Source organism: Neopsephotus bourkii, unplaced genomic scaffold, assembly GCF_033783945.1.
Source record: "Neopsephotus bourkii isolate Nb327-2 ecotype Australia unplaced genomic scaffold, CSIRO-AGI_Nbou_v1 NB_1376, whole genome shotgun sequence".
In the NCBI taxonomy this organism is placed as follows: domain Eukaryota; kingdom Metazoa; phylum Chordata; class Aves; order Psittaciformes; family Psittacidae; genus Neopsephotus; species Neopsephotus bourkii.
In genome coordinates, this window is record NW_026901855.1 from 346,450 (window position 1) to 372,829 (window position 26,380).

General features: G+C 39.5%; 1 long non-coding RNA gene across 1 annotated transcript; it reads right to left on the bottom strand.

Annotated features, from left to right (window-relative positions):
* Positions 1–936: 936 nt before the first annotated feature.
* Positions 937–4,753, bottom strand: LOC133219781 (uncharacterized). The gene is made up of 3 exons (XR_009727523.1): positions 4,193–4,753; positions 1,132–1,259; positions 937–1,001 (listed from the first exon to the last, which is right to left on the bottom strand). It is a non-coding gene; the product is annotated as an uncharacterized LOC133219781 (long non-coding RNA).
* Positions 4,754–26,380: the final 21,627 nt, after the last annotated feature.

Here is a 26,380-nt window from a genome sequence, read left to right on the forward strand (position 1 = left end):
GATCCACACTCTAAATTTCTTTACAGAGGGAGCAGGGGGAAAGCAGAAGAAATAAAATGGAGACAGAAGGAAGAAAGTAGCTGCTACAAAGTTGGACAAAGGCACTGTCAGACAGAAATTCTAAGGGAAAGCCAAGCTCCCAAGCAAGTCAGGAATCTGAGCTATTGAGTTTGCAATAATGTCAAGTTTAAAAGAAAAAAGACAGTTTGGACAGTAACTTCAAAGACTTCAGTTCTCATTCGAGAACTGACGAACTGAGGTCCTGGAGTTACTTGCAGACAGCAACAGAACAATACAGCACCAGTTTCCTTTTTTTAAATTAATACATTATCTCTTTAATTTTTATCTCATATCTGGTTTTGACCCAGTGGCCTTCAGTGACGTTCCTCCTTACTCATCACGGATGTTTATCATCCTGAAAAATCTCATGTGTGTTTTTCTGGTATCAGGAACTTTCCTTAGGTCAGGCTGGAAAGCAGGAACCACTCACACACAGAATTCAAAGGTGAATGTTGAACTTCGTTTGAATGTGTGCCTGGAGGGGTGGGTGAGGTGAGCAGGCCTGCAAAGCACCAGTGACTTCCCACTCAGTGCATGGCCCAAACCAGAGAACCTGTCCTGCCAGCTGAACACATCCTGGGCTCAGCTGCGCCCATTCATATGGACTTGCTGTCCCCTTGGCCTGCAGATCTGGCCCTATGGGAGACCGTGGGCCAGAGAGTTCATACCCAGAGAGCCAGAGTTTTGTCCTGCATCTCTTAACATTTTACAAATGGTTGTAACAAACTTGTCCTTTTGTATGACAAACCACCTTCCCCCCCCCCAAAGACCCATTTGAACTTTATTTTCAGCTCTCTACTCAAAGAGAGCTCCTCCTGCTCTGGAGAACTGGCAAAGGGTCTTCATCCTCATTGTTTTCAGCCCCACTGGTCACTGTGTTATGTTTGCAGGGAGCACGAGCCATGTAGGACTATGGGCTCAGGATGCTGTGTGTTTTCTGCCTGTATTAGGAGAGATTTTAGAAATTCTGATGTTGACTAGTGTGTTTGAGAGTTGAAATATGGGCAGTGAGGTCTGAAATCACCTTTCAGGCTTCAGCAATTGCATGGGAGCCAACTGCTCACCACCTACCTGGAAGGTGTAAAGAGTTACACATCGCTTTTTGTGCACTTCAAGTCAAAGAGGTGTGAGACAATCCTGGTCTGGCAACTGCAGAGCTGCAGTAGCTGTGTCACTGTGGCTTGACCTAGCAAGTCCTGCTGAAACACAGCAGATTTAGCAGTTCTGTCATTTTCCTTCATCCCCACCTGGAGCAAGTCCCTTTTCTCTCTCTCTGTCACTTATGACTGTTAGGTATGCAAAACAAACTCTTATTTTCTTTTTGTTACCAAGTTATTAATTGATGTTCAGGAGAGGATGGGAGGAAAGAAGCTTTCTCTGACTCTGAAAAGCACCAGATGTGCTTTTTTGAATTGAGGAGAGGAATAAATTAAAATGAGGTAATAATATTAATCTGTCGGCTGCAGTTAAGGTTGACTGTAACAGGAGGGGGAGCTCTCAGCGCATCAGGCACTGGAAAGGGGGCTGGTGGGGAAATCAACTCTCCCAAACCAGAGAGGGGCTCGGGATCCTCCTTCCTGGCAGCAGGAATGGGGGCGGAAAGTCTTGTCACCCCCTTCACCCGAATACCTGTGTGACTCTCCCAGGCTGCTGCCACACTCAACCCAAAGGCAGAAGCAGGAATGAATATTCAGTGATGAATGCGGGTGGAAATGCTGACGGGAGGAATGAAGTACAAATTAAGAAGCATTGGGATTCTTCTTAAAGTGTGTCTGTTTTGATTGCTATTTCTGTAGATTTTTGCTATGTATTATATTGTTTAACAGAGCAAAAGAAAAACAAAATACATGTTTACTGTGTACTAAGCTGTAAGTACCTTTTTCAGACATCAGTAATCATCCTTTCCAGCTGAGAAGGCAATACACTTGCAATAGAGCTCTCCAAAAAACAGCAATTGTCCTATTTTAATGTTTCTGAAGCTATCCCTTATGGCAAAGCTCTCCTGAATTTAATAAGGGTAAAATGAACAGGGCTATATAGTAATTTCATAGAATTAAAAGAGAATTAGGAATTTAGCAGGAATTATACCTCTGCTGTAGATGAGGCTGGCATTATATGATGCGAAGCTGTGTGCAAACCTGCCTCTGCATGTGAGTAAATAATCTTTGTGCATGTATGCAAGCGTGATAAATCCTGATTTCCTACCCAGTCTCAGAGGTGTTTGTGTGCACATTCTTTGCCAGAGGTGCCGGGCACATTGTCCAGAGCACCTCACAGGAGAGGAGTGTGGAAAGGCAGGATTGCTGCTGCAGCCAGCCCCTGCTCTTGCTAGCCCTTGTGAAATGAGGGGCCAGCTGATGTTCAAGGTGAACTCAAAGGAAGACAGCCACTGTACCTCAGTGTTCCTTGGCAAATTGTATGAAGGCTATTGATTTCTCTAGCTTTTAAAAGTAACTTCTGAGAAATCAAAAATTTCTGAGAAATTAGAAGGTATTTGGGGAGGTACTGCCCATAACAAGTCATTGTAGCACAGATGTCCAAATAATTTTGTTATTTTGAAGTCCCCACTCTTCAGATTTAAAAGTATATGAACTACATGATAGAACAATCTTTTTTTTTCTCCAAAGGACAAACTATTTTTCTGTTACACATAATAGTTATTTTAAAGTTTCATATTCATGGCAAATTTTTATTTTTTTCCATCTTCACCTGAATTATTTTAGTACTAGTCAAGAGCTACTGCTTGGACTACATATTTGTACTGGTTCCCTTGAAAGGAAATCAGCATCTCCTACTATTTCTTTTTAGATTCCCAATATGTTACATGGATGAGCTGAGTACCTAAGAGGCAAAATCTCTAGGGTGCCAAGTGTGTGCCACCAGCAGTCCCCAGTACAGGAAGCACACAAACAGTCTGGCCAAAAAAAAAAAAAAAAGAAAAATCCCACTTTTTTTTTAGGGGGGATAAGGAAAAGTTGGCTCTCATTTTACAGATGTGAAGGGGAAATTTTGTGTCAGCAGGTATTACAACTCAATTTAAGCCACTCTGTGTAGTTTTTTTAACTGCCTGTGCCAGCAGTTGAAATCTCTCCTTACTCTACATGTGTGGGATATTGGGCAGCTGAAAGCCATTGCATGTAAACCTCAGTGGCTTCAGCAACAACAGTGAGTGTGTCCCTGGCTGTTTGAGTGGAGGTTCTGGCCCTACCAGCTTTACAGGTAAGCTGGGTTACCTGCAGTACTCTTTTTTGCTTGCTTTCTTTAAGACTCTTGAGTTTTATTGATAAATTAGTGCTGTATTGCTGGCAAATCCATGGAACTTTGGTGACATCCAGTGACAGGTTCTGCTGAAAGGTGTTTTTTTGCCCTAGAATGACAGGATTGAAGTGCTGGTATCCTGCTGGTTTCCTTTAATGGGATCAGCAGATGAACTTGAACACAAGGTGAAAATCAGGCTCTCAAACCATATACTATTGACTGTTTTAAGGCAGTTGGGATTTACATTAGGCTTACCTTCAATATTTAATGTGTAAATTGCTGTTGAAAAATTATTAATTAATCACAATTTAAAGCCAATATCTCATCTGGCAATCCATTTAAATAAGCTAAAGCTCTTCGAAGAACTTTCTCAGGGCTTCTTCTTATATTTATCTGAGCTGTTTCTTAAAGAAATTGTCTGAATGTCAAAGTCAAACCTGTGAATAGTGCCTGATATTTTAATATTTTTCCAGAAATCCTAATTAATATTGGAGTAAAACCTCATTTCTTGGAGAAAAAAACAAACAAAAAAAAGAAATATCAGTGATTGCATACTCTGAGAGTGATATAAAAAGTACTAAACTACCTGTGGTAGCTTGCCTAAAAAAGTAGACAGTAATAGATTAAATTTTAAAAACCAAATGATTACATTCACCTCCTAAAGTGTAGTGTTTAAAGCTAAATAGAATCTGGGGTTAAATGGCATTGCAAGCTGGAGAGAAATCAGTGAATATTTAAAAACTATATTCAAGCTAAATTGCCAAATGGTTAGCATTGTATAGTAACATTCAAATCATGGCAATTGTTCTTGTAATAAATATAATTTCTATAGCATTTCCTTAGATTATTCAGTTAATCGCCAGCGCTGGTTTACCTCTTTATAATAATGCGTGCTTTCTTTAAAAAAAAAAAAAAAAAAGGGGAGAAAAAAAAAAGAACTTGGTTATTTCTTTGGTCAGGGCCTATTTGCTCCTTTTTTATGTGAGATTTTCAATACTCGGCAATGATGCCGAGCAAAAAAGGTCCATCCACTTCACTTGTGATGCCTCGTGCATTACCTAAAGCACAACAGAACAATGCCAGACAACAGAGCCTTTCTCCCCGGGAACAATGCAGTCACCATGACAACCAGCAGAAGAACGTTTGGCCAGGAAAAGCTGGGAGCTTGGCGGACCAGCCTAATCAAAAAATGGAATAACATGACAACAATTACACTGATGAGTGAGAGGGAAGCCACAGATGCATTCAGACACCTATGGCACTGCTGGCTGGATGCATTCAGCTTGCTTGGGGGGCCCCCCCCCCTTTTGTTGTTGTTGTTGTTGTTTAGTGTCTTCTGGTTTTTAAGAGCTGATAAATAGACAAGATCGAATTGTGTAACAGAATGTCGTGCTCTAGTTAAACTGAAAATTCCTTTTCTTTTGCTGTGCTACTTCAAGCACACTGAAGAGGCTTTAGGAGAGATGAGGTTTTGAAGTGAAATATGTAATAGATACAATATAAGTGTCACAAGGCAACTTTATTTAGCTTTAAAAATGTAAACTCGGATTTTCAAATGCGCGAATGCAAATAAATATGCCTGGATTGTGTTAGGCATAACCGACCTCACCTTTCACTTTAATTTCAGAAAACTGGACACGTGTCAAGCATTGATTACAAGTGATGGCTTGTTGTTTTTAAACCAACCCCTTCTGCATATTAGCATCCCCTGTAAAATTTATTGCACCATTTTGTTCAGACCTCTCTTCCAGCTCCAGGGAAACTTGAACTGCAACTGTACCTGTGCCACAAATCAAGCAACAGACTTACCAATGTACTTCTCTGAAATATCCCAAATTTGTCACTGTGCTAATAGCCTCCTTTTATAAGCTCCCAGTTGTATGTTAGAAGTTCTGGTATTTTCTTTATAGGAAACAGGTGAAAGGATTTTTTGCTGCTATCACTGAAAAATGTGTCTATGATTTCTACTGTTGAGAGTATTTTATACATATTAGGGAAGGGGATGGAGGAAGGAAACTGCTGATTTTAAATGGTGAGGTATTTGGGGATAGCCAGGAGGTCTCTTTAGAGACTTGGAAACAGTGGTAGACATAAACTTCTGGCCATTTTTTTGAGTTTATCTGACAATGGCATGCTGGAGTCATGCAGCCAGTCCTTTCTGTACAGCCCCCTGTGCTAAGCAAAACTTCCTCTATACTCCCTCCTGCCCTTTTTCATGCTCTTGCCAGCCCCTGGGTAAATCTTGCAGTCAGCTTTAGATAAGGTATCACATGGAATTATTAATTATGTAAATGCATAATTAAAACAACTATCTGTAAAAATGCTCAGGCAAACCCTTCCCCTTACTTGGAGCACTCTGAATTTGTCTGTGTAAAGGAGCCTTCAGCCATTGAAAAGAGAAAGACGGGATTCTCCTACTGGGAGCAAATCTTTGCCTGGCACAGCTGTCAGCACTCATCTCTGAGCCTCCACCTCACAGGACAGGGAGATTGCTGAGTACGAGGGATGGGTCATGCACAGCCTAACAAACTGAAGGTGGAATACAAGCTAACTGCAAAGCCGAACAGTGCTTTAATGCAGTGGTCATCACACATTGGCATCAACTCCTTATGTCAGCAGTACAAGAGATTTTAGGCTGCTAACTTCTGCTCTCCCACTAAATTCTGCTTTCTCACATGCCTGTCAGTTTCCAAACACCAACTTCACATCTGAATTCTGTGGCCAGCTAGAGATCATAGAAACCCTTAACCCCGAATGATACTTGTTTTGTACATGTGCAAAACTCCTTTGCCCTCTGAGATGCATGCATTTCACTCAGACACTGATGCTGATCATCACCTTTGTGCAGCCATCTAAAATCCATCATCCCCGCCAAAAATGCTGTAAGTACAGCTGAGCTCAGGCCTTTTGGAATTAAAGTTTCCAGACCATCCAGGAGCCCACCTCTCAACATAAAAGCAAAAATCCCTATCACACTCATCTTGGAGCTGGGAATATTGATGCTATGAGGAGGAAAATTAGGAGGCGAGTTTAGGTTGTTTGCTAGGCACCACTTAAGAGATAATATTAGAAGAGGTGCCAGAGAGATTAGATAGAATAGATCTGGGCGATAGTTTAGCAGAAACTTCAGGAATAAGATAATGTCCTCTGAAGGACATAACTGACATTTAAGACTTTTCAATAATTAAAGGAAAATAAATACAATAATTTCAAAAGCTAATTCTGAAGGGATTCTGTCTATAATTTGCAGCCAGTCCAAAAGCTTTTTGAGTAACACAGTTTCATTTTTACTTTATCCAGTTCTTTATCCATCTTTCAGTTCTTGGACTGTTCTTCAATTTATTCTAATAAACTAACAGTTTCTTATGCTCTGCCACATCAAAAGCTTTGTAAAACCTTTCATCTAACATGACTATTTTGTACAGAAAAAAATTCTTAATAAAAAAAGGAGGCATAACTATTTTTGATAAAGTAAATCCAATGTTCCATTTTCAAAAGTTTTTAAACTTCATACATATAATCTTTTTTCATTTTTTGTAGGTATAACACATATATCAGACAACCATCAACCTTTAAAATTATTGTCCTCAAAAGATAGGTGCCCAGGTCACCCAATCCCATCAACTAACATGTCAGTGAATATATGTGAACATATGGTATCTGCTGCTTTTCTAAGCAAAAGGGAGACAGAATGGAGAGGAGAGGATAAGGTCCTGAGTAGAAGATAAGGTCCTGAGTATGGCAAGGAGGGCTCAGAGCATGGGAAAGGCAGGAATAGGGAATGGGGAAGGAATATATCCAGAAGGATCTAAGGAGGATGTTCAGTCCAGAAGCCTTTACCTGGATCTCAGCTGCCTGCTTACTTCAAGCAAAGAACTTTCATTGTTTGTACATGTACGCAACCCAAGGGAATGCTCCAGAGGAAAAAAAAAAAAAACCACCAACCCCAAAACCCTCCAATATATAACATTTATACACCTTGAGATGTGTTATTTGCTTCCCTTAAAGTGCACCACAAACCTACTGAGGTCAGGCTACCACTGGTCTGTACTAGACCAGGGCATTTTTTGGCTGTTTCAAATACAGGTGTTATGTTTGCTCTTGTTCAGTCAGACAGTATTAGTCTGACTTGATAGATTTTTATTCTTATCCCTTTCTTAGGTCTTATAATTTCATGTGTCAGCCCTTTCAGTACTCTGGGATGAAGGTCATCTAGTGTACCCTCCTTGAGCACATTGAGCTCTTTGAATTCTTCCATCTAAGACAGAAAATTCCATTCTAACTGTTTCTAGATACTTTTCCCATTAGCCAAGATGCTTTTGTTCCCAGCTTCTACTTTGTAACCCTAAGTGAAACCTAATGTAAAACAAGAATTTAGTTTGGGAACCATACAGATGTTACTTTTAACCTCATCCTCTGTTCTTTCTTCTCTCTTTATTGTTGAGAGCAGAGAACATTTTGATGTCTGGTTTCCACTTCCTTTGGAAAAACATTTTGGGTAAAACCTTGACCCTGGTCTTCCCGTTACTTCAACATTGTGAAAATATTTGCTTTCTCTTTCATATATAGCAAATGAGAGGTGCTCAAAACGTGCTTCTTGGTCATGCCTGATTTTATTGAGCATAAAGCACTCTCTGTGTAAAGGATCCATTTAAAAAGTCAAGTCTTTATGCTTAGGAGATGTCTTGGTAATACAAATTAGAGTATTATTGCTACAAATCTTTCACTAAAGTATCAGCACATGCATTTTTACTTTGATATCAATGAGAAAAAGGTGCAATGAATACAAAAGACAGAGGAAAACATGAGTACCGATGTTGTATACTGTGCATAATGTACAATTATATAGAATTGTATTGTATTGTATAGAATGTACACTATAGTTTTCAGGATATATACATGCTAGTTTAGCTGCTGGCCCTAATGAATATGGAAACAAAATTCTAGGTAGCATTCTGTTTCAGTTAATGGAAATGTTGTGTGGCCGAGTTTTCACATATAATATTGTTTCAATTAAAAATATAGAAATATTTTCCCCTTGCAAGTCATGATGATTTATTTTTTCATGCATTTCTTAGCATAGTACTATCTTTAAATTGCTGCAAGGGCTTGTGGGGTTCAAACTTCTCATTTCTTCCGAATTTTTATCCTCCTGGTATTTAAAAATCATGATAACTGATAAAAAACAAAACCCTGAACTCATGAAGAAACACGGGGTTTAAGTTAGAAAACTGCTTAGTATGCTAGTGGAAATAAATGGTGATATTTACACAGTCTGTTTATTCTTTCACTTGATTTTTTTTTTCTCTCTGCTTTTAATGTTTATCCTTTCCATATAGTAGCCGTATTCTGATCTGAGTTGCATTTTGGGGTTTCTGATGTTTGAATTTCCCATCCATAATTAATACTACTCTGATAATCTTTAGGAATGACTTAAAAGTACTACCCTTCACCATCAGCTGTCCAGGGTTCTTTTTATGAACTACTGCACTTTTAGCAATGGTACAGTCTGCACTCAGAGCTCTTTCTCCTCCCTGCTCTGCTCACCTCCATTCCCTTTCACCACTGACAGCAGTGGTGATGACCCAGGAAGTATTTTTCCTCTTTTGTACTGTCCTATTCCATTTTGTTCCTTAGGACAAACTGAAAAGAGAAATCACCGAACTGCAGGGATATTTGTAGACTTCTGGAGCACAATACAAGTCTCCCCCTGTCAACTGACTGTTGAATATCTTGTTGAATTTTCATGGTTGTTTTTTTTTTTTGTTTTGGTTGGTTGGTTGGGGTTTTTTTTGTTTGTGTTTTTTTCTTTCTGCTCTTCTTACATATTCTCTTTATCCTGTCCTGATTACTTGCCTTCCTTGTCCAAGGCCACTCAGTTTTCTTTCCATTGAGTCTCTTGTAACTAACGTATTCATAAATAAACAGGTGTGTCCCTTGCAGCCTGACCAGTCTGTCTAGCTGAAGCAAAATCTAAGCTGGTCTTACCTGGGGAGCTTATTCTTCATAAACAGCTGAGAGATCTCCATTATCAAAGGATAGAAGTGGTTTGTGTTTCTAAATGCACAATAAGAGGAATGCAAAGAGGAATGAACAGCCACACTTGCAAATAAGGATCTCAGTCTCAGTCTTCAAAGTCATTCTATCCTGAAGAAATGCCCTATAGATTCAGTGAATCAACTTTCTGGAGGAAAGACAAGCCAATAGTCTTAAATAGTGTGAGGAATGCTGGCAAGCAAACCACTCCTGAATCTGAGAAGAGGTTGGAATGCCACAGTAAGAATAGCAGGCTGGGAACTTGATACAATCTTTACCTTTTTCATATTTTGTTAAAGTAAAAAAGGGGCACTTCTTTGAACAGCCAGCAGCAGGAGTAGCTCCTCTGGAACCTGCTCTGACCAGAGGAGTGGGCTCCTACAAAGGCTCTTGCTGGGCCTGCAGAGGTGAACTCTGGGCTGTGGGGAAGTTGGAAGCTAGAGAAGAACACAGTGCTAAGACTTTCCTCGGCATTGCCAAGTAACTATTGCACCATAGAAAGGATCAGCTCCAGTCACAAGGGCTGAGGTCTTTCAAAGCCCCTTTTGTTTCTCCCTTCATGTAAGTTTCTCCTGACAGGCATTAAAGGTACTCACATCACACCTTGCCTGCAAGCTGCTGTGGCTAAAAAATACTAGGAAGGAGTGAGTCACAGTGTCACCAGAAGCCAGGTGACACACAAATTCCTTCTAAGCAGTACATAGTCTGATCAAGAAAGAAACAAACAAAAACAAACAAAAAAGCATTTTTTGTAGAAAATAAAAATTGATGTTGTGACAAAAACAAACAAAATTTGGAGGTTTCTGTGTTTATATTGAACTAAACAGCAAAATGCACTGAGATCAAAGATTTTAAATTAGGCTCTTGCAGAAGATACCTTTTTACTTAGTGCAGAACTGGGAATATTTCTCTCCAAAAGATATACAACCTTAAATAAAATCTAATGCAACAAAACAGCAATTTGAACTCAGAATTGTTTTCCAATATCTGGCTATAGAGCCATATAATCACTGGTGCTGAATTCTTAAACTGAAGTTAAAAAAGATGGATAAAGCAATAAAATATAAATGGATATCAGTGGAAAATAGGATTATTTAAGGAGACTCATCTCCTTGGTGGATAAAAATAAGATATTCAGGTAATTTTCAAAATGCAGAGCTATCTTATACAATGGAGACAACTAAAAAGTACCATTTGCTAGCCCGCAGTGAATGATTTGTAGTCATCAGGATCCTGCAGGTAATTGAGAATATCTGCATTGACATATTCTGCACTACTGCAAGAATACTATTGTAATGAACCAGCGCGTGTACGAGTGTAATTGCCCTCTAGTGCACAGCGTTGGAACTGATGCCAACTGTGCCATAGGACCGCACTGCTCAAGAAGGAAAAAAGATCCTCAAAAAGAAATCAGAAATGGGGCAGTCAAATCCAAACCCCAGTGGCACCAGAGGCTCTGACTAGCCATGGATGTGATAAGGGAGGGAATCCGTTTAGTGCACACCAAAGCAGTCCTGTGGTCTGAATCAATGTCTCCAAGGTAAGTGGAGAAGAATGGGGGATTTTCTTCAAAATCTCAGGGCTCCTCCAAACTCAAATGCTAAAACAGACAGGGCCATTAGGAGCCTAGATAACCAAAGGCCTCTTGTTCTGCATCACTTCCAGTTGTTTGCACAGGGTCAGGTTTCATGGGAGGCTTAGGGTGGAGATCCATAACCTCATAGCAAAATCTGGTGTTTCTGTTAGTGCTGACAAAAAAAACAGAAATGTTCTGAAGCTGCTGATTCTTTCCTTAAGTGCAAGAGAATGAGCCCTGTATTCCCCATGCAAATCACAGGATGATCTCTTCCATGCTTGTGAGCAAACATTGAACTAAAGTCTGCAAGTATGTTCGCAGCTCTGGCCACCTAGTTGGATATTTTCTTGGTGTTATTTCTCACTGCATAAGATGTAAGAATTTGCCAATAAGGGAAGGGAATTACTAGATAAACCACTGCACAGGAGCAAGGTGCAAAGGAGCGAGTTTACACAGCAGATGGGAGATGGTGCTACGGCAGCATGAAGATGTAAGAGTGAGAGCACAGGTAAATTGGAAACCAGCTTCACTCATTTGACTGCTCTTGGAATAGCCATGGTGGATGAGCAGAGGTAGTGAGGAGTGGAGTCACTGCCATCCTCCCCAAGCAGGCGGAGCTTCTGCAAAAGCTGCATTATGACTAGCCTTACTGCAGCATCCCAGCCCTGGTCCCTCACACAGCCCCTGCACCTTCCCCCAGTAGAATTGGTAGGGATAGGAGGCAAATACTAAAGGACTTTTTTTTTTTTTCATTTATTAAAATCTCCTAACGTGTTTTCACTGATCTTGTTTTCTCTAGCTGCAAAGTGGCAGTCACTATTGTTTTAATTACTTTACCTTTTCTTGATTGCTTCAGTCCTAATTCCAGTTTGGAGGGATGAGCTGCCCATTCTTTGCCCCTCACTACACTTCCCTATAACAAGCTGGGTTCTAGTTGTTGAATTTTCTTAAGGTTGGGATGAAGCTTGGATTCCCTTCAAGCCAGTGGTAAAATTCCTACTGACTTTCACATAATTTTGTCCCTAGTGATTTCAGTATACAGCATCTCTTCACTATCTGTCTTTATGTAAGACCTCATCAAAGTTTCGAATCTGCCAAAACTGTATTTGAGAGTTTATACTCTTAGTAATAAGATCTACATGTTCTTAATTCATCGACTTAAAAGAAACAAGGCCATTTCTGCAGATCATTTTCCTTGTTATTGCACTATTTTCCTTCCTTTCAGAAAGAATAAATACATTTCCAATGCAGTTAGATCCTACCTACAGTAGCACCAAAGAAAAGGCCTCTGCCACCAGACATTTGCAGCAAAACTGTTATTATATTTAAATTTCCAAGATGCAGTAGCCAGCAAGTTACTAGAGTTCTATTATAGTTGTGATACATGAACTGCACATTGTTATGGTAATGACAATTTCTTTCTTCCCTTTGAAGTAGCAGTGTAAATACAAAGAACATCACATTGGTCTTGGAATGATATTTCCTTTGCTTCCACTTTATGTACCACGCAGTGATCAGAATTGCATAAGAAAAAATTAAAACAAGATGTAGCTCATTCAGTGTTTCTGCTAGCTTAACAAAGGTCAAAACTAAACCAAAGCATCTGTAAGTATTAACTTCAAAGTAAGCAAAGTAAAACATAAATAGTACTTTACCTGGCAATCAGCCATGAAACCCAGGAATCTGGTCTTCAGGTTCAAGGATGGCCCTGGGGCAGAATCCCTATCAACATAACTGTGCTCTGAAAGCATCATGGTGGTTTACAGTGGTGGTAAAAAAACATCATTGTTTCTTCATATAGTCATAATAAAATATTACAGCTGACCAGATGGTGGAGCAATTACATTTCCATAGTTCTAAATGGCTATTTAGCTTATCCACTTGTGAACTGTTAATTAAAATTGGAAAAGATATAATTCACACTTAAAGGAAAGACATAACTATATAGGACATGCTTAAACAAAGACTTGAAAATTTTATTAAACCGAGATCCATTACCTTCACCTTCACACCCACCTTAGTAAAAAAGAAAGTCTTTGACAATAGGGCTGTGGCATAAGCAGATGAAAGGCAGAGAACTCAGGGAGCTGAGCTGTCCTGAGAGCACATGTGCTCAATAAATCACGTTGTTTGCTGCAAACGAATGGAACCCCTCCAGCTGCGTGGATGAACACATGCTTCACTGAAGATCACTCGTGCACAGAGAGAGGGATGAGATGCTCTGTGAGTGCACTCCCTCCGCCAGAACCAGATAGTATTGACACTGACAACACTCTGAGCCATCAGGTCACATTTGTGTGGGTATTTATCTTAATTCACCTGCAACACAGTCTGTGGGTTCAGCTTTATGGAATAGTTAATCAGTGTGCTATTAAATTCTGTCACAAAGATTTAATTTAGCCAGATACACAGTTTGAAATACTTATCAGGATATGATATGATATTAGGATATGATATAGTCCTATATTGTCATAAAGTGAATTTTTTCACCGTTGCCTTGATACGGGTACACAAGAGCTAATTCATTAACAACCAAAAGAGTCTTAGGCCTGAAGTGAATAAGGCAGGGAAGGCTTTTAGGAAGAAGCAATATCTTTTATTGGACAATCTAATTTAAATGGAAAAAGAACAGATAATACTTCTTTACAACAAAAAGATGAGTACAGAGGGGTTTAATGTAGCTTAATGCATTCACATTAAACCTCTCTCTTTAGTTAATTCAAGTTAACTTTCCTGAGTGCCTCTGTGTAGGTTAACCCTCAGGCTTCTGCAGATGGAGCTGCGAATGCCCTCAGCTCCCACCCAGCCTCCAGTTGAAGCCATTTGAGTTTCAACCCTTCTATGATATCGCTCCTTTGAAAGGGTAAGGCACAGATTTCTCACCACCATTGGGCCACAGCTGTGGTGTGCCCTGTGGTACCAGAGGGCAAAGAGGATGTGCATGCTCATCACTGTGGACTGTGCAATGCCCTGTCTCTCTTTTCCCCCATCCTGTTGAATCACGATTCTAATTCTGCTGAAGGACCACAACTGCCTCAAGTCTGTATGGGCCTTCTCTGCCTATGGAGCAGGAAAGCAGTCTACTCTTATTGTCCATGAGGCTCAAATTACACAAAACAGCTTGAATGTAAATTAAAAAAAAAAAAAAAAAGAGGAAGGAAGCCTATGTTTCATTGACCATAAGATGACTTCAGGCACCAACAGAACTCTGTAATTAACATGATCTTGGTAACCTGGGTTGATTGAGAAAAAACAAACTTCAATAACTGGAGTTTGATGTCATTCGACAACAGTTAACATGCCAAATACTTTTATAATTTACCTACTGGGGGTGCTCAATATACATTGCTGATCGTTTCTGCCCATTTGATTTGTCAGTCACTTTTTAAGTCTTCTGTCTGTTAAATGTAAAATACTTGAGGGAGTCACAGAAGAAGTGACCTGGACACCCATACTACAAAGTCTGCACCATTGCTGTTTAGAAGGAATCAGCCAAGTAATTTACAATTTTTCTTTTTCAAAGGTTTTCTTTGTTTCCTGTTAAAGTTCCCTATGACAGTAACCTAAAATATATGGAATTAAATGTTGGAAATTATGTTTCTATCCATTAGGGAAGATCTTTGACTTAAATTGTCTCCCATAGAGACTGCCCTTTCAGACCTGTTCCCTCTTTCCGGTGGAAAGCTCCCAGCTTTATAACTACCCTTGCTCCAGATCCCCAGCTCTGCTGCTCTGTCCCTCTCAGGAGCACCTCTCCTGTGCCTGACTGGGGAGGAGATCACAGCAAGGTTCTTCTCAGCCCACTGATCAGGAGCACTGCTCTTTTAAAGGACAGGCATAATATTTGACTTCCAGGGCAGTAACTGGAAGTAAATAAAATGGTAAGTTATCAGCTAAGGAAACCTGTATTTTTCCTTGTTGTGGCAATTTCTGAATGAAGACCTAGAACAAGAGCTCTTTCTCACAGCTCCTGGGTCCTCAGCTAAGACCTTATTAATAGAGTTATTTCCTGATGATTCCTTAGGAGTCATCACTTCCTGGCTCCTGTGTCCCTTTATTTTAATTCTGTGGCTGTCCTATAGAAGCCTCTAAGGTAGTTTAAACCCTGCTTTTGATGGCACTACTGGCACATAGTGAACCAGCACTCATATTCATATCCAAGGTCCTGGACAGACTTGTACAGCCTGCCCTTAAGCCTGCTTTTACCTCCAGGGCTTCAGTCACATGTCAGTAAAAAGTAGCACATGATGTAAGTATGAAGAATCAGATTTCTTAAAAGCATTAGAAAGCATGGGTTTTCAATGAAAAATAAGGGGTAAAAGTAGAACTAGTTGCTGCCTTTTGCTTGAGCCATGTCTGTAAAACGCCATTAAAGAAAAAGAGAGTCTGAGCTCCAAGAGCAGAGCCGGCTCGAGCCTTTGCACTAGGGAAGGCCAAGTGGTTTGGTTTCTATTTTTAACACTTTGTTTATAGTGAAAAGCAGGTGAGTTGGGTCTAGCTGTGTTTTACAAAAAAATGCATCTTTAAGTGGGAGCTATACAAAACATACTAGTACTCAAAACTCCCAAATTTAAGAAAGCTCTAATTGACATTGAATAGAAATGCTTATGATGCAAGTTGGAGGTACCATACTCACTTTTCTTCATCTAGAGAATACCAAGTTACTTCACAATGAATTATTCTAGGAAGCTTTTGGTGGTCATTTTTTGTTCAGCAGTGTTTGTGCTCATTCTGCATTTAGTGAAGTGGGGCATCCACATGACTGTGTTGCTTTGGAGACAACAACTGAAACCACCATGCCAAGAGACTCTGTGGGTATGACCTTTAGCAATATGTTAACAGTCCCACTTGCAGACTATTTGCAGGAATCACTTTTCCTTTCCTTCACTTCAAAGTTGGATGCTGAATTATATGACTCTCCAGTTCCTTTGACTGGTCTTTCTGTTCTCTGAAGATTGACTCATTTCCTGTATTTGAATAAGATAGTAAAAGTGGATATAAAATATTATTTTGCAATTGTAATCAGAATAGCTCTCAGTGTAGATATTAATAGTGAATTCTAAGACTGTGCCTGATAACAGCTGAATTTATGCTTTCATGGGCTAGATTCTGCTCTCATTTATTTCACTGTAAACCCAGAGTAACTCCCAGAAGTCAAGAGACTTGCTCTGGATTTCTGCAAAGATAGAAGAGGTCTGCCTCTTCCTCTGTGTTTCTTCTGCACTGATGGGGGTGACATCATCAATCTGGATATATGAATCAGGACGTAGATGAATCAGGCAAAATTAAAAGCAGCTCATTCTCTAACCAGAAACCTCTGCTTTTTGGATGCCTTTGTGTAAAGAGACCCATTACCTCCCTGCCTCTCTGACCCTGGTAGATCCTATTAACATTTCTATCAGCTTTTACCTGTCATTTTTCACTGCAGTTCATACAGTGCTCTCCTAAACACTGAAGCATGAAAACTTGCAGAATTCAAAACAGAGGTACAGAAACAACAGGCAGAAATGAGGTACCTTTTATCAGGGAGGCATGTGGCTCTTAGACTTTTAAGGAGAGGCTGTTGAGCAAGAGCTCTTTTGGAATGCAGTTTGGCTGTTAATTCTTGATTTTGCCAGCTGCTCCGCTGCCTCAGACTTTGCAGAAGTGTGTGCATACCCATGTGTGCATATTTGAAGCAGTGTGGGAGGATCTTGTGCTGAATCTTGTTTTGCTAGTTAGAGTTCAGAGGCTGAACTGCAGAGTTTAATTCTGAAATTTACCTCTCTCATTAATTCAGATCAGAAGTGCTCCTTTGGCACACTTTCCCTAAGAATACAGAGCTAAAACATCGAAACCAGTAACACACTGGAATTTCATCCGATCATCCAATGACAGTTGTTTCCTCTTTTGATGCAAACATCTATCATGGCTTCTTTATTCAGTCTAAAGATGGAAGAGAAAACACAAACCTCTCTTTTCTCAGACCAAGGCAAGTAGCAAAGAGTATGCTCTGCCTGCAGGCTGGGGCAACTACTGCAATGCACATTTTGAGTTACTCTTCTGTCTCAGAGAAGTTAGGTGCTCTGTGGTGACTTAAAGATACATTTGGCATCTCTTTTGTGGGCTACAGTGTGTGAAGTGCATTTGTGGTCTGCTTGTTTCCTAGTGTGTATGTTCTTAGGGAAAGGAGATGAAAGGCAGCCTGATGTTGAGGTGCTGCTAGAGACTTCGCAAAGGTCAGGGAAGTTCAAGGTTATCTCTTGATGCTCATTAGTATATGTGGATGACATAAAATCTTCATGCCATCCCAGATGTCTGGCTCCTGGGCCTCCTAGATGATTCATGTAATGACCAATACCAATGTGACTGCCTCAGACCCTTAGTCCAGTCCTAACTCTCTTGCAGCCCTTATAGCCATCATTCATCTGGCTGAAGGCCCTGGTCTTCTCTTTGAGGAATTCTCCCTAGAAGAATGAGTATGCATGACACATGCCAAATAATAATGACCTACTCAATGACCTAAATGGGACTGTGGGAGGTAGGGCTGATGGACCTAGCTGGATGCCAGTTTGTTATTAAGGCTGGGTTTAAAAATGACACCATTTTAGTGTTTCATAGCTTGGCAGACTGTGCCTGTTCAGAGGACCCTTGCAAGGGATCTCACTGGGGGGTACTGTAGAGTGAAGAGCTGTCAATTCATGTGAGGAGGTCTGCAGGCAGAAATATTTTATTAATGAAGTGTTTGGCTCTGTTGGATGCTGTGGGAGAGCAAGGAGGATTCACCAGTGCTCTTCTCACCTTGAGTAAGACAGAGCAACTGGAAACAATCCAGTGCCTGCAGGAGCTTGCAATCATAGCAGAGAACAGTTAACGCTGAAGGGCTGCAATACAGCTCTGAGGGATGTCCAAAAAAAGAACAAAACAAAAGGTGAATGTGTGTTTCTTGGATATTATGTATGAATATCAGATAAAACTTAATTCAGAAAAAAAATGCATGGTAAGATGTTTGCCACATACTACAAAAGGCACCGATGGGCATAGTCTGACATGGACTAAGTCAGGTGCTATTAAAGATATTTGTCTCCTTTGGGTTTGACTGTGATCACAGTTATATTTCCAAATATGTACTTGCTGATGTTTTCATTTCTTCAGTGCTGATGACATAAAAGATCTTTGCACTGGGTATGTTGTTTGCTGAGGAAAATTCCACTTGAACTCCAAAGGAATCTGAAGAATTCTGACAGAAAGTTTGAGGGGGCAGGATTTTACTTTGCACTTTCTCTTGACTTAGGTCTGCTGTCTTTGAAAACAGCCATAAAGCTAACATTGATTTAAATGGAAGTGTAAGTAAAAGAACCCCTATTGCTTTTGGAAGCCCTGTCCTGAAAATTCTGAGTTCGAGAAACAACTGATTTTATTTCTGCTGCTACTTTGTGCCTTACAGTTTAAAAAGTAAGAGCTGCCTACTTACATGTCCGTTAGTGTGAGTTAAATTGCTTTTTATAATCTTTTATTATTTTTTTTTTTGTTTGCGTTTGATTTGTAAAGTCTGGAAAAAGTAAAGCTTTCAAGAGATTGCACCCAGGAAAAGGAAAGGAAGCACTGTGTTAGTGTTGAAAAAACTTATTTTAACGTTTTGGAACAGGTTTTGATAATTCATTTTTGTGTGTTTTAAGGAGCATTATGTAAACAGAAGCAATATTAATTTTAAAATAACAAATTGAATTAAACATTCAAATTATTTAAATAAATAATTGTTTACCCAGAAAAAAAACTTTCTACCTGAAACTTAATTTTCTGGCTAACTTAAAAAATGTTTGCCATCTGTTCTAATTCCTTTTTAGAATTTCCTGGAAAATAGAAAATGTAGGTCCTGACACTTGTAATATGTGGGAGATGTTTCTCTTAGTATAGCAGAATGAAAGGGTTGCTATATTTGCAGAGCTGTTCTTTTGCTAACAAGATTTGTTATAACATGGTTGAATACAAGGTATTTTCATCTTCTCAAATAAAGAATGTTGCTCTTATTTTTAAGGCAGAGACATGCATTTTGGAGAAAAGGGTTGAAACAATTTGGGCTAAAAATAGTTGAGCTGCTAGTGTGGTAGTTCACAGATGAGAAGTTTTTGGATGGATCAATAGGGGAAAACTTAAGTAGATGCCAGAGGTCTGATATTAAGCACTAGTGGGATTGCTACTGGAAGAAGAGCTTGTGTTTGTCAACTTGCTCTTGAAAAGCACACTGACATAGAAAAGTTACAAGAAAGAAATCTGAGAAATCTGTCTACAGTAAGAAAGTCTGTCCACAGTAAGAAGGTAAAGAGGTACAATCTTTTTCAGTTTATCCAGAAGAAGATGAAGAGCAGGCTTGACCAGGGTCTGTAATTTCTACAGAGGAATGATTTCTGATATCCCAGGGCTCTTGAACTTTGCAGACCAAGACACAAGTAGGTAGAAAAAAATTCAGACTAAAAATAAGGCATTTTTATGGTGATGCTAATTAACTTTCAGAACAACTTGCCAGGAGATGGAGTGGATTTTCTGTCATTTGAAATCTCTAAATCAGGATTTTATTTTTAATATTTTTTTTAACTATGTATCTTCCTGCTCATGCTTAAAATATAGACAATGTATAGGAATTACCAACTGGAAACCTCTGTCCAGTGTTATGCATTATTAGATATGTATTAAGATAGTCCCTTTTGGCTGTAAGCCTGTGCATATATATTTTAGATAGAGGTGACAAATAAAAGAATAGAAAGAACCAGATAAAAAGGTGCAGAGGTTGACGATAGAATTGTCTGATTACTGGAGATACTATTATCCTTTAATATTCAATTTTTGATTAATTTCTTTCAGGTTCAGTCTTGGAAGGTTTAGGTCTTAAAAATTAAACTAAATAAGAAGAGAATGTAGCTGGAGGGATTTGCCACGGGATGGGTTTTGCACATAAGGCACAGCCAGAGGTGCTGGGGGTGGGGAGGGAAAGTGGAGAATTTGTGAATTAAGAGCAGGCAGGCAACCTGCTTATCGTTGCTGTTGTTCTTAAATCTATGGATTCCAAAGGGAGTGGATTATATTTATACAGATGTATAGAAAGAGGCTTTTGCTTGAAACAGCTCCTAATGCAGGTGAAAACCATGTATTGATTACTTAAAGAAAGTTAAAATAAAAGCAATTTTTTCCCCATTTCCACACATTGCAGCTTTTGGCCTATCCACTCACAGCTAAAAAAGCATTCTTTCCTGATAATCAAGCTTCAGCTGTCTGAATTTCAGGCCGAGCCTCTCATCTTGAGCTTTGCTGAAGAGCTTCTTTAATTAACCATTATACCACAGATGTTATTGATTTTTTTTTTTTTCAAATCTGGTTGAAACATCATTGTGCTGGATCGTCGCCAAGATGAAGGCCTGAATTTTTTGTGCACTGCTTTTACTCCCTCTGCATACCTTATTAGTCTCCATGTCTGTTAAGTGCAACCCGTAGTATTGACTCAGAAAATATAGCATTGATTTTTACCCTTCCAGCCGTGATCTAAGGGCTCCTAATTTGGAATGTGGAAACCAGAGTTCTGCGAGAAGCTATATTACTGTACACTTCCTACAAGTAAGACCTTTGACTCTCTTTACCTTTTTTCCAGACTTTTGGTGTGGTTTAAAGTTCTCAGAATTGTTTTATTACAAGAGGAACAGGGCAACGTGTTCAACACACGTCTGCTTACATGTGTGTAAATAAAAATATGTTTATATGTGTTAAAAAATATATGAATACATAAGAAGTCTGATTTGCAAAGACGCTGTTCACCACAGTTTCTAATTATTTCATCCAGGTTGCAGCAGCTCATCTTCTCTGCAAACCTGTTTGCTTACCTTTAGCTGCCTAAGTGTAATGTGGGGAGCTAAATTTTGCTGCCCAGTGTTTTGGTGGTGTTTCAGTTTTTTGGTGGTGTTGTTTTAAAATTGAGTGCATTTTTCTCTTTTAGACTCTTACTGGGATATGTGGGTCACTTATTAGCACTGTGTAACATCTCTTGTAGAATTAATTCTTGAATTCAAGGAGACAGTTAAATCATGTCTGTATTTTGGGGGGGAATGGGGGTGTTGTGTGTTACACTTTAGCTTTTCGGAGAAGCTGAGCCCAAGCCTTGAGTGAATCTCAGCCGTCCTAACAACAGCGCATTCCTTTCAAAATACGTCTTCCTCTGATGATGAATTCAAGAACTAAAACAACGACAATAGGTTCTTAAATTCTGATAAGATTTCTCTGAGTTTAGTGATACGTTATTTAAACATAATTTGGAGCTTTTAAAATACTGTAATGGCATCTCTTGACCTTTCCAAAATCACATGGAGCAAGAGATGGTGAAAAATGTTTATTTACTCTGCATTAGAAGCCAAATCCCTGTTCCTTCTTAGAACCGGTAGTTCTTTTATACTGGAGAACTCATGCATGGCACTTCCATTCTTCAAACAAGAGCTAGACAGTCCTACTTGAACTGCAGAAACAATGACCTGCAGTCTATCCTATGCCTGAGTGATAAACAACAATGCAGACCTCTTGACAAGCTCTGGCATCAAGCGTGGAGTCTTGCAGCTCAACATGTCTGCTGAACAGAAGTTAGAAAAAGAAAAGATCATCTTGTAAACAATTAATTAATGTTTGTCATGAATTATCATTTTTACTTCCTTCTCAAGAGGCTCAAAGGGAATAAAAAGGCATTTTTGCAGGTGGTGGCATTCAAAGTAAGGGCAATCAAATGTTTGAGAGCAGTGGCACAGCACTTTGAGTCTCTAAGGGTGAATGGTGCTAGGATTAGAGCACAGCAGGGGGTTGAGGGTTTCAGGTGTGAAGCTTAATGTTTGTGATCAGCAAAAAAAAGTCTTGAATTTATCTAAACTGCTCTTCTGCTAACAGTACTTCTAGCACATAAATGTTCTGAAAGTGACAAGTGTTCTCATTGCTCTTCTAATGCAAACATGATCTGCATTTGAAAGATGCATCCCTTTTGCCTAAATTAGAATGTGCATCACAAAGAGCGTAAGATGATGACCCAAAAACAGTTCTTTACTCTCTCTCTCTCTCCCCCCCTTCCCACCTCCCCCCTCTCACACACATACACACACACACTTCAATTCAAGATACAGCCACAAAAATGCAAACTTCCACTCCTTTTTACGCAGCTACCAGAGCTGCCACTCTGTCCATTATTCTGCCTGCACCGCAGGTTTGTAATTAGGATGCTTTACCACCGGTGCTTCAGTTCTTATCTAGCATCATTCACACAGAGTTTCGTGTCTTTGCAGCGCTGTGCACGAGTAGCTCAATTTTATTTCGGTCAAGCAGTTTTGAGGGATTTTATGCTGTGCCATCCTAATGCATGCACACTCCTTACCTCCTCCCCCTGCTTATATTGCTGAGCACCACAGAGAAGATAGCATGATAGGAGTCCTACCAATAAGTTTAAGCTATTCTGAGGAAATTAATGGGTTTAGGATTTGCCTAAGAACATTTTCTATTACTGGAAAGAAAAAAAAAAAAAAAAAAAAAAGAAAAGGTTTTAGTAAATAAGACTAATAAACAGATTGTACAAACTAATTTCTGTCTCTCCTGGGACCACCTATTTTGCCTTTTTGGAAAATGGTTTTTCCTCTAACATTAAATAAAATCTTTGTGAGCAGCAGGAAGAATCTGTCCCTAAGAGAAAAAAGCATTTTTTCAACACAGGTTAGAAATGAAAGCAGCAAGGAAAACAGCTCTCAGATGTATGCACAAATGTAGGAAAACCTGCATGGATCCTCTGTTTTTGCTTCAGATGTTTTCATGATGCTGTTACAATTTGGCATCTGGAGGGAGAGTGCTGCATTCTAGAATTTGAAAACTATTGAGGCAGACAGTGCAGGCTGCAGACAGCAACCGTAAAGGTAACTATATATAAGTATATTCCTACATCTTAATTGAACAATCAGAACAGGAAATATTGTCTAATGATTTACTTCAGAGGCCTGAGCTGGCCGTCCAAAACTGGGTGAATAACTTCAGCTTTCAGTTCATAAGCTGGTCTATTTGTAAAATAAGATTTTTAATTGGTATAGAAGCTAATTATCTGGGAATTGTTATATTTGTAATTGGCATAAATTATAAATTATTTATATATATATAAAAATTTGTATATATATATATTTATGAGATAGAAGAGAAAGAGTGGTGAAGTAAAATAGCTTAATTTTTTCCAGTCTGTCACATAAAATGATGTAAACTGACAGTAATTGATTAGTACATGTTTGCATCAACTAATGTCTGACGTTCAAGGACTATATTTCTGTTCACCCTAAGGTCCTTTCACCTTTCTTTGGCAGAGTGTCAGCGACTCCATGATGCAGCACTTTCTGATCAGAAAAATCTTTATTTGTCAAAACTAATTAGTTTTAATCCGTTCTGCGGAAATACCTGTTTTTAGGCAGTGGTGGCAGGAGAAAGGTCTCAGCTCTAGTTTAGCCCAGGGCTATGTTCTGCAGGAGTAACCAATCTCCACCTCAGAGCTCTCACTCCACTTGATTTAGGCAAGGATCTGGATGTGGTGTTTCCAACTCCAGTGAGTCTCTAAACCCCTCTTTCGAGCGCCAATCAGCTGGGCTAGTGGAAGTCTCTCTCAGTCTCTCTAATTTGGAGTTGTTCCTTTTTGGGTCTTCCCTGACCCCCAGTCAAGCAGAGGGCTGATCTCTAGGATCCACCCATGTATCCTCACCCTTCCTCATTGATTCTTTCTGTTTGCTTGCTCTTTGCAGAACTAAAGAACTAAATAGGCAAAAAAAGTCCTCCTGAATCCCAGTAAATAATGGGGAAAGGTCTGAGGCCCAGGAAAAGTTTTGTGCCCAGTTTAGTGCAATTCCCACAAAAAGACAAATTTGAATAGAGAACCCATAATTTACATCCCCACTTTAAGAACCATTTTACACTGTCAAAGTGGCTTTAGGGGTCCCAGAAGTGACAGGAATCTGGTCCAAATTGTTTCTGCCTGAACTCCTGTGGCTGGACACTCTTTAGGATGGAGGCAGGAAATAAAAAATATCAGACAGCGCTGTGGGACTGTTTGTTTGTTTGTTTGTTTGCTTTCCCCCTCTCTCCCACTGCCCCTCCTTGCCCGACATAACTCCCCCCTCCTCTCAGAGGCACCAGTGTTTGGGGGGGACTGAGCTGGGGCCTTTTCTCTGTGTCGGTCAGGCCCCGTGTCAAAACACTCCTGACTCCTGGAAGTCATCTCTGCTGAATCCCGAGGCTTGCCAGTGCCAGTCAGCTGCTGTTTGAACTAAGTCCTGACCGCAAAATCAAAAGTGGGTCCAAAGAAAGCTGTAAACAGTGTGCAATGAGCCATTTGAAGGCAGCTGATGCCTCATTTGGGGTGACATGTTGTGGCTGATGAGTGTGGATGATGTGGGGTTTTCGATAAGTGCCTCATCAGTATCCTCATCATGATCGTGTTGCTCAGCCACGGCGTGTGCCCTGACTTGATTGTAATTGCCTGAATCTGCTCCTGCTGCTCAGGAGCGCACAGTAATATGCAATAAAACAGCAAGAAGTGAATGTTAACCATCTGAGTTCTGACATGGCTGCTTGCAGTTCAAGTTTTCCATTAAGGACAAAAAAAATCTATATGGACACACAAATATGGATATATAATTTCATGTTTAGAATAATTATTGTTTGTATATGCAACAAACTCATTTTATAAATAATGCATGATGGCCATATACAGATATATAGATAGATATACCTACATACATTTTCTCTCTGACACCTGTATATACCATATACAAATGAGCACCACATGCTCATGGTGTGTAGGTAAATAGTAGAGGGATGAAGAGCACCAGGACCATACTTTGATTCAAATTTTTAAAAACATAAGCAGAATGTGTAGTTAAATCTATGCATAGTCTTCATAAATCTTAATGACACGTGTGCATACAGATAAGTAATTGATTTTTAGATGCAGTTAATCTACTCATGTAAATGTGTGTGTGTACTTATGCAGGTGTGTGTGGGGGGGTAATGTACACAAGCATATGTGCTTTGTACTGCTAAATTAGTCTTCAGAGAGAACACAATTTATTTTCACAAGTTAGCCAGTTTGGATTAATTCCACAACATAACTGGCAAGGAAAAAATAACCCCAAACCCTAAACTTTCTGAACCCTCTGCCTGTGAATCTGACAATACAACGTACTGAGAACTTGTGCCCAGGGGAAGCTTTTCACATCTGAGACTTTTTGCAAGGTGGGAACTGTCACTACCCTGTTGGGGTCCCAATGTATGAGAGGGGTTCTGAAGTGGTATGTTCATGCCCATTGGTGGTAACAGAAGGAGCAAGTTTATTGACAGCTTGTCAAAAAGTAGAATGTAACTGGAATGGGGACTATGCTCCTTTTTAATAAACAAGTGGCATGGATAGTGTTCCTGACTTTAAAAATATATTCAGCTTTGGTTATAGGTCAGAAGGGTAATAAACCAAACAGATTAGGGTTGTATAATCATGATCTGTGGTGTCTCAGAGTCTAATACTATGCCCTTGCAGTCAACAGCTTTGGGGGCTCTGTATGCAGCTGTTTTTTTGACATAGTTTGGGGGACATTTAAATCATAAAATTTGCACAGGCAAACTCTGTTTGCATTCAGTTAATGCTTGATGGAATGAGCACGTGGGTTTTCTTCATTTCCACTGTGTTATTTAAGCATTCCAGTAAAAGTGCACCAAAATGTTTCCAAAATATTATTTGCGGCTGCTGTTGCTACTGTGCATCGTCCTGCATGCTCTGTGCCTGCGTAAAGAGGCTACTGCTGTAAGGTATGGTCTTGCTACACAGAAAGATCAGTGTTAAAGTGAAGGCGGAGAGAAAGGTTGTTATTTGCAGATCAAAATCACCAGGACATAGGATTTTGAAACCCTTTAAAAATAATTCTCTTTCCCCAACTCAAGCAAAATTTGCACTGCCTTGGAAATATCCTTAATATCTTCATTACAGAAAACAAATCTGTGCAGATTAAACACTCTAAGTCTGACCATTTGAGAGGTAAGACAATCATTATAATTATAAATACTTCTGTTGTCATGTGTGATCAAGTGGATTCGTTGTTGTAGCTTAAATATATTAACTTTAACCCTTTTTAATTACGGATTTAGCACAAAGCTGACGGAGTCCCTCCTAGAATCCCACATTCACCCTGGGCCTCTCTTTATGCTCAAAATATGTAGACAAATAGAGAGGAATTCCAAGGAGGATAGAAAACATGACTGAGAAGTTGGAAGAATTTGTTTATGAGGAAAGATTAGAAGAATGAAATGGGGAGCTTTGGTTAAATGGGATTAAAAGCAACTAATCCACACAGCATTTGTGGTTTCAGCGGATGAAAACTCATCTTTCCTATTAAACTATGCTTCATTCTCCAAACTTGCATATCAGACACCTGATTA